This window comes from Sturnira hondurensis, unplaced genomic scaffold (assembly GCF_014824575.4).
Source record: "Sturnira hondurensis isolate 20B ecotype Veracruz unplaced genomic scaffold, ASM1482457v3 Scaffold0013515, whole genome shotgun sequence".
Lineage (NCBI taxonomy): Eukaryota > Metazoa > Chordata > Mammalia > Chiroptera > Phyllostomidae > Sturnira > Sturnira hondurensis.
The window spans coordinates 4,549,765-4,559,315 of NW_028086146.1; positions in this window are offsets into that span (position 1 = coordinate 4,549,765).

Below are 9,551 nucleotides of genomic sequence, written 5' to 3' on the forward strand. Positions count from 1 at the left end.
GCACCATTTATCGGAGAGACAGTCTTTACCCCACTGTATGTTCTTGCCTCCTTTGTTATAGATTGCTTGACCATAGAAGTATGGGTTTGTTTCCGAGCCCTCCAGTCTGTTCCAGTGATCTGTGTGTCTGTTTTCATGTGAGTGCTAGGCTGAGCTCATTACTAGGACCTGGTATAGTTTGATGTCAGGCAGCACAATCCCTCCAACTTTGTTCGTCTTCCTCAAGGCTGCTGTGGCTACTTGGAGTCTTTTGTAGTTCCATATAAATTTTAGAATTAGTTTTTCTAATTCTGTGAGATATGCCATTGGTGTTTTGATAGGGATTTCATTGAATCTATAGATTTAACAGGTAGTATGGACATTTCCCCAGAGGTTAAAAAAAAAAAACAAAAAACACAAGTTAAAAAACTGAGGGTAAGAGGATGGATTCTTGGGTACTGTGGTGGGGGCTGCTCCTGTCTTCGTGGCCCAGGGGCTTGGTTTTTTAAAAACCCTCACAGGGCCAGGACACAACACTTCTGGCTGTCCCTGAAAACTAAGCTGTAATTGATGCCCCAAAGCCCAATACAAAGCTGGGACTTTTCAAACAATATACCTGAGCCCTGACCAGTGTGGCTCAGTTGGTTGGGCATCATCCCACAAACTAAAAGGTAGCCAGTTCAGTTCCTGATCAGGACACATGCCAGGGTTGTGGGTTCAATCCTGGTTGGGGCGTGTACAAGAGGCAACTGGTCGCTGTTTCTCACATCAATGTTTCTCTCTCTCTCTCTTTCTCTCTCCTTTTCCCTCTCTCTAAAAATTAATTAACAAAGTCTTCTTAAAAAAGGATATACCTAGCCCTGGCTGGTGTAGCTCAGTGGATTGAGTGCAGGCCTGTGAACCTAAGGATCATGGTTCGATTTCCAGTCAGGGCACATGGCTGGGTTGCAGGCCAGTTCCCAGCAGGGGACCCACAAGAGGCAACCATACATTGCAATTTCGCTCCTCTCCTTCTCTCCTTCCCTTCCCCTCTAAAGATAAACAAATAAAATCTTTTTAAAAAAGTATATACCTGAAAAGAAGTGTGGGCCAGGAAAATCACACCCCTTGACCAAGATGATAGGGAGGCTTGTTTGCCTGGGCCCTGGTTTCAGGTTCAGGGAGTGGGTGTGAGGAAAATACCTTCCAGGAGAATTTGCAACCACACACTGTCCTCACAGAGCTTTGGGGTTGGAATTTATGCCCTGCGAGGTCTGGGAACCTCTGCACAGATATTGATATCAAGAGGTGGTTCCAGACTATAAACACCCTTGGGGTGTCTGGCAGGTTGCCTTTCCCACAGAGAAAGCCCCACAGACCATGAGCCCAAAGGCCCAGATTTCAAAACATGTGCAAAAGTAAAATAGGATCTCAGCCATCTTGGAACTCATAATCATTTAGACAGATAAGGCACATACTCAGAGAAGCATTATGCTGAGACCAAGATCACCAAGCACGTTGCCGAGCAATTGCTTTACCCTCCAACAAATGACTCTGCAGGGCAAACATTCCAGGTACCGTAGAGAGCGGCGAAGAAAACTTTTGCACAGGTGTACCTTTTCTAGGCTCCTGATAATCACTTAAGACTTATTGATCCCACAGCTCAGCAAGAAGCTGAGAATCAGGAGGCTTGTACTTGCACAGGCAGACAAGGCTCACTGGAATTCTGGGCAGATGCTTACGTGTCACCCTCTGAGGAGTGATCGAGAATGGGCTCCCAGGTCAGATGACCTCAGTTACCGTCCTTACTTTACCACGCCACTTATCCTCTCTGCGCCTCAGTTTCCCAATCTTTTAGGGAATGACAGGAACAGTGCTTACTGCAGAGGTGTGATGTGAGGATTAAGTGAGATTCGTTCAGGTAAAGAATTCAGCCATGTGCCTAGCACCGAATGTTCAATTAATCTTAGCTATTATTATTGTCATTACAAATTGATAACCAAATTTAAGTGATTTCTCATCAAATATGTACTCAAATACCTCAAAAAGCATTCAGGAAGCTACTTCTAAAAGTAACATCGATACATAAAATCATGCGACTACAGCGAATGACTTAGCCTCCCTTCTCCAACTGTATGAAGCACGTCTTCCCTCGGGCCAGGCAGAGTCCTCAGCTGTAACACTCTTAAAGCAAACACTCTAAAAGCAAATCCACAACAGAAAAAGAATTGATAATTTCTACTTGACCAAAATTCAAAACTTTCATGCTTCCAAAGACACCATTAAGAAAATGAAAAGAACTCACAGACTGGGTGGGAATATTTGCATATCATGTGCTTGATAAAGGACTTGTACCCAGAGTAAGAACTCTTAAAACTCATTAATAAAAAGACAACCCCATTAAAAATGAGCAAATTAGTTGAATAGGTATTTTCCCGGAGATGATGAAAGCATAATTAAGAAGCACATAAAAAGATACTCAACATGATTAGTCCTTAGGGAAATGCAAACTAAAGTCACAGTGAGCTACACTTCACAATCACTAGTGTTGATTTAAGAAGAGGTTTCGCCCTCAGTTCCCTGGGCAAATTTGCCTCCTTCCTTCTAAATGTTCACTTCCCTTGATATTTTTAAAAAATCAACACATAATTGGCATATGTTAATTAGATTATATAGTTATGTTATATTGTAGTTTCAGGTGTACAATATAATGAGTCCAAGTTTGTTTACATTGTGAAATGATCACCACAATAGATCTGGTTAACACTCATCACATAGTTATGTGTTTTCTTGTGTTCCATTGCTTAAAAAGAAAAGAAATTCCCGGTGGGTGTATTGCCTTCTTTTCCCTGCGCCCACTCTGGGAAGCAGTAGCATTAGCGCGTAGCCCTCTGAGCAGGTGACTGTCCCCTGGTGACTCCTCCTCCTTGCCTCCCCTCTCCCGGCCTTGGCCATGGTCTCCAGTTGGAAATGGGCCTTTCTAGCTGATAGGTCCATATTGGTTTCCCTGCTCATTTTTAATCTTTTTTTTTTTACAGTTTACTTTCAATTTAATTTTGTATTTGTTTTAGGTGTATAGTTTGGTGGTTAAACAACCATATATTTTACACAGTGATCCCCTCCATATGTCTAGTCCCCAACTGGCTCCATACGTAGTTACCACAGTATTATTGACTATATTCCCTGTGCTGTACTTCACATCCCCGTGAACAAGGTGTAACTGCCAGTTAGTACTTGTTAATCCCTCCACCCCTTTCACCCAGTCCTCCACACCCCCATCCCTCTGGCCACCACCAGTCAGCTCTCTGTGTTTATGAGTCTGTTTCAATTCTATATTTTTCTTTAGATCCCACATATCCAGAGGATAAAAAAGCAGTGGTATGTGTATATATATATATATACACACACAACAGAATATTATTCAGCCATAAAAAAGAATGCGTACTTGTGAACAGCATGGATGGACCTAAANGCTGTACTTCACATCCCCGTGAATAAGGTGTAACTACCAGTTAGTACTTGTTAATCCCTCCACCCCTTTCACCCAGTCCTCCACACCCCCATCCCTCTGGCCACCACCAGTTAGCTCTCTGTGTTTATGAGTCTGTTTCAATTCTATATTTTTCTTTAGATCCCACATATCCAGAGGATAAAAAAGCAGTGGTATGTGTATATATATATATATACACACACAACAGAATATTATTCAGCCATAAAAAAGAATGCGTACTTGTGAACAGCATGGATGGACCTAAAGGGTATTATGCTCAGTGAACTAGTCAGAGAAAGACAAATATTGTATGATTCCACTTATACGCTTCCCTGTTCTTGACGCCACATGCCAGGTACCTGTGCTGAGCTCAGGAGAGACAGCAGTGAATAAACACGTGGGCTCTCTCAGGGCTTCCTGAAGGAGAAAAAGGCAGGGAGCCAACTTTGCAGGTAAGGATGTTGAAGGTCCTCAGGGTTTGTTGGTTTGTTTTTGCCTTCTTCTGGATTTCCTGCATAAAACTGGGTGATCTTTTCCTCTCTCTGGGATTGATATGCTCCTTTTCCAATTTTTCCTTTTCAAACCCCTTTGTTTATTTTCCCCTGGTTTCCTATTCGCTGCTTCCTTAATCTGATGAATTAAACTTAAAGTCCTCTCCTTCTTCCTCCACAGGCAAAGAGTGCAGATTTAAATATTGAAGAGAAAATGGGTAGAGGTAGTCAAAAAGCATAAACTTCCAGTTATAAAATAAGTATGTCCTGGTTATATAATGTACATGATGACTATAGTTAACAATATTGCATATTTGAAAATTGCTAAGAGAGTAGGTCTTAAAATTCTTATTGCCAGAAAAAAGTGTAACTGTGTGTGCTTATGGGTGTTAACTAGACCCATGGTGGTGATTATTTTACAACATACTCACACATCTAATCACTGTTATACACTTGAAACTAATATTATATGTCCCAATAAAAACTAAGTTTAATTTGCCCTGGCTGGTGTGGCTCAGTGGATTGAGCACGGGCCTGCGAACCACAGGATCGCGGTTCGATTCCCAGTCAGGGTACATGCCTGGGTTACAGGCCAGTTCCAGGTTCCCAGTTCCCGGCAGTGGACACATGAGAGGCAACCATACATTGATATTTCTCTCCCTCTCTCCTTCCCTTCCCCTCTAAAGATAAATAAATTTTTTAAAATCTTTAAAAATTTTTTTAAAAACCCTAAGTTTAAATTATATTTAAAGCCTAAAAAAATGCGTTGATGCTAACCTTGTTTAGTTTTCAGCTTCTGCTACAGAATAGTAAAGTGGGCTAAGCTATATCATTTTTAATCCAGCTACAGAAGCAGCTGACATTTTGACCTCATTGATGGGGCCTATGTTTGGATGCCTTACCCAACAAATTACCTGGCAGCAAGTAGAAAATATCCTTGCACTCAGTTCACCAGAAAGGTGGTCCCCTTTGTCCCATCTGCAGTGAGAATTTAGAGTGCGTTCCAAGGAGACTTTTTCAGTCCGTGCACTGGCCCTGGGTGTGCAACCAGGAGGCTCAAGCTGGCTGGAGAGCAGACCCCCCATAGAACGGCGTGTGCACTGTGCTAGCACAGCGCCTTCCTGCCAAGTACGCTGGTGCTTGAACCTCTCAGAAAGAAACATTAAGATACTGACCATGCAATTTGCAAAACCATCTAAGTTGTTTGTGAGCCAGCCATTTTTTCCAAATCAAAGAGTTAAATTTAGAAGGAAAAAAACCCTTCAAATGTAATTGCTGGGAGGGGCTGAGAGAGCCTTCTGGAGTGCTATAAGTGGTCTGTATTTTGATTGAAATGGCTGGTATATGAAAATGTAAAAGTTCATGGAGCAAAGCACAGGATTTTTGTACTTTATGTCTGTTATACTTCAAATGAACAATTTTAAAATAGAGATAGACGGTGGTGATGGTTGCACAACAGTGTGAATATACTTAATGCCACTGAAGTGTACACTTAAAATGGTCAAAATGGTACACTTTATGCATCCTTCACCACAATAAAAAATTACAATGCACATGCTTGAGTGCAGTTCATCATTATATATTAAAGGATACTAATGAACCTTAATGATGGCAGAGTTATCCTTATGAGTAGGTAGAAAACCACCTTTCTGGCTGGAGATTTTACCTGGAATCTACATTTATTTTCCCAAGTTGCTTCCTTCCCAAGGTCTATAATCTCTCCTAGAAAATGGAATAAGATCTGCAAGCATGGCTCCTGACTGTGCCTTCTGTGACCCTGACCCAACCCACACACTCTCTCCCGTGCATGCATGCACTTTCAGGGTTGGGGGGAGCTGAACAAAGCCTTCGGGTTCAAGGGGAGGGCAGGGTGCAGAGCAGGGCAGAGAGGAGGGCAGAGCCCCAGCCAAGATTTCTGCTTTCCTCTTATCTCTGGCTTCCCCTCACCGCTCCTCCCCCAGCTGGGGCAGGAGGCAAACTGTAGACATTTAGATGAGAAAGAGACCCTAGGTCATCAAGTTCTACCTCCTTTTTTCATTTCACTTTATTTTATTTCCTAATGAGGTAGCAAAGCACAGAGGGGTGAGGGGATTTTCCAAGGTCACACAGCCAGCTGGAGGCTGAGCCAGGACTAAAGTTCAGGCCCTTTGTTGCTCGTTCCTCTCTCTGTCAGACCTGCAAGCCCAGTGCCGTCCTTTCTTTTCACTACTTGTAGGTGCTTCTATCTCTTCCTCCTCTACCTCACCTTCCTGCCAGGGCATTTTTTAAATAACAACCTTATTGATATATATAATTCACATGTCATAAAATGTGCCCACTTTCAGTGTGCAGTCCAATGGTTTTTGGCACCTCGAGAGTATGCCAAATAAAGCACCTCAATTCTAAAACATTCTTTTCACCCTCCCAGGAAAACCCCGTACCCATTAGCAGTCACTCCTCATACCCAGCCTCCCATATCCCAGCCCCTGGAAACCATGAACCTACATACAGTTACCTTTCCTACAGGTATTGTATACATGGAGTCGTACGAGATGTGGTCTTTTGTGATTGGCTTCTTTGACTTTGAATGTTTTCAAGGTTCATGCTGTAGCCCTGCAGGTCATTATGTGATAGAATTGTCACACTAGGTAGAATGAAAGGGTGGAGGGAAGACTGAGGGAGAGAATTCTGAGGGGCACAGCACAGCAACACAATGAAACGAAGGTGGGAATTGACTCCCTCCTCAGTACCACACGCCTAGGCAGGCTGTTTATATTCATTATCTCACTTCATTTAATCTTCGTATCCCTAGAGAATCACTACCCCCAACTCAGATGCAAAACCTAAAGAGGAATTCAGTCATTTCTCAAGGGAATACAGCACAAGGATAGGAATTCAAGTTTGTCGGCCCCAAAGCCAGTCTTTCAGTGCACCAGGTCACCCTGGGGATGTCAGGGTCTGAGGGTGGATTTTTGCATCCATGGTGGGGGTGACTCCTGGCCAGTGGAATGGTGGTCACTGCAATAAATCTCAAAAAGTGGAAAACCTCATTGCCTCTGTCGGGGCAAGCTGGGTGACAGGAGACAGTGGTGGGAAAAAACTTCATCTTTCAGATTATCGAATCTTTTACTTTTTGAACCATGTGACCCTATTAGTTATTCAAAAGTAAATATATATTTTAAAATGTACACATTCATTCCACAAACATTAACAAGCCGCCCGAGTCTAACAAGTGCTGGACAGGACAAAACAGAAAGATGGCAAAGACTCTCTCGGAAACAACCCATATTTCTGAGTGTCCGAAAGACCCCTGAAAGGCCAGCTTCTCTGACACCGGTGACCTGACACCGGTCACCACTCCCTTAGAAGAAACCATCATCTTCTCTCCTTTCTGCTTTTCTAGAGCATCTAGTCTGCATCACACTTAACTGATTACCTCTCCCTTCATTCTGTTGGCTGTGCCTCTAAGAGAGCTCAATGCATATAAATCACCCTAATTGAGTTGCTACCACCATTCACACAATTGTCTGAGATAGTCCCAGGGCGCAAGGAATATCTCACTTCTCCACTCCCCCTACTCACTCGTCCCCACTGCCACTCTCTGAGGAGGAGAGATGAGCAACTTGACCTTTCTAGAATGAGGTTAACAGTGGGAGCCTGGGTCCACCTGCTACCGTCCTCCCTTTTTTAGATAGGGAAATCACTAGACCTCTTTGTACCACAGAAGTCCCACCTATAAAGTGGGGACAATGACAGGACTGTTGTGATAATTAGGTAAAGTAATACAGAAAGCACTTACAACAGTGGTAGGCACAAGAGAATGCTTTACGTGAACTCTGCTAAGTACTGCTGTTATCTTTAGTTAATTTCCCCCACCCCGCCCACCTGCCATGCCCTGCCTCTCATGTTTAGCCAAACTTAACTTTTCTTTAATTTCTGGAATACATCATACACTTGCATGCATCCAAACCTTTATCTTCCTGTTTGGCCGAAATATTATAGATGCTCTTTCTTGTCTTCCAGCCTGTCTTCTAAGACTGGGTGCTCCTCATAACTCTCCATTCTCTTCCTTAACACATTTCCAGCGGAACACTTCGTTTACACAGCCGTCTGCCCTGGCAAACCTGAGCTCTGCCAGACCAGACCTAGGTCACGTTCATCCGCTAACCCACCAGGCAGCTGGGGCCTGGAGGGAGGTGGGGAGGCTGAGGGGCAAAGGCGGGACCATTTTAGACCCAGCCTCCGGGCGTACCTCGAAATGCATTACCCCATTTTGATGTATCTTTTTTTAAAATCGTGCTAGGGATCTCAAAAAATGGAAGTGTGCAGCAGGGGTCCTCACAATTTTTAAAGGGCCAGGTAGCAAACCTGTCAGGCTTTGTGGGCCAGATGGCCTCTCTCACAGCTCCTGAACTCTGCCTTTGCATCTCCAAAGCAGCTATTTGCGAATATCAAGGAATGGGCATTCCAATAAAACTTTTGGTCTTTATTTATGAACTCCAGCATTTGACTTTTATATAATTTTCATTTTGTGAAAATAATAATACTTTAGACTTTATTTCAACTGTTTAAAAATGTAAAACCCATTCTTAGTCTGAAGCCCGTCAGGAACTGTGGCGGGTCGGACTTGGCTTTCAGGGCTGCAGCGGGAGCACTCAGGCCCCGAGGGGTCTTGTTTCTACTTCTAAGAGACCTTGGGGACATGGTGTTTCCAAGAACCCTTAAAAGTAGGATCAGCATATTTAGCAAATAAAGTTACAGAACACCCAGTTGAGCTTGAATTTCAGTAAACAAGGAATAATCTGTTTTTAATATGCCGCATACAACATTTACGTGCCATGTGGAACAGCTACTTCACCAGATGCACGGATTTCACCCCCACCCTCTGCCCCCACGACGCTACCACCCCAACACCACTGCGCTAGGGCCACCCACCACACATAAGAATTCACTGGGTATACTCCCAGGTGGCGGTCGCTGTGAGCTCCCAGCAGGCCTGAAGACTTTACCTGTCCATCACTGCAGAGGGGGAGGGTCTTCCAGAAGGCAATGTGGCCTGACAAGGGGCGGGGAGACGGCTCCTTGCGGTCCCAGGACCTCTATCAGTGGCTGGGGGCAGGCGCCAGTCACGTGCAGAGAACCCAGTGGCTGGTCGGGGCCCTGTGTAAAGATGGCCGCTGCCTGGGCCGGGGCCAAACCTGGCTGCAGACGGGGAGGGCCTGCCCGAGATCCTTTCTCCTCGGGGTCCCCAGGAAGAACAGGAGTTTACACTTTGCAAGCCAGACCGTGTCGATTCTTGGCACTCTGTGATTATTTTCTTGTTGCTTTCCCCCGTTTTAGTAATATTTGTAAATCATCATCATAATAAATTATTACTATTAATAATTAATAGGCTTATCTCCGTAAAAATTCCCTGGAAGCAAAGAAAAGCTCTGTATTCCTCCTGAGCTTGTTAAAGCTTCTACTACAGACCGGGGAGAGCAGCAAGGACAGATGAGGGGTGGAGGAAAGGGACACCCCAGGGCTGGAAATTTCGGGGACAGAGTCAAGAATGCGTGCGAACCCCCTTTATGAGACTGTCCCAGTCCCCTCTTGGAAGATCTAATTGTAGTTTGCATCAGTTTACCACCCCT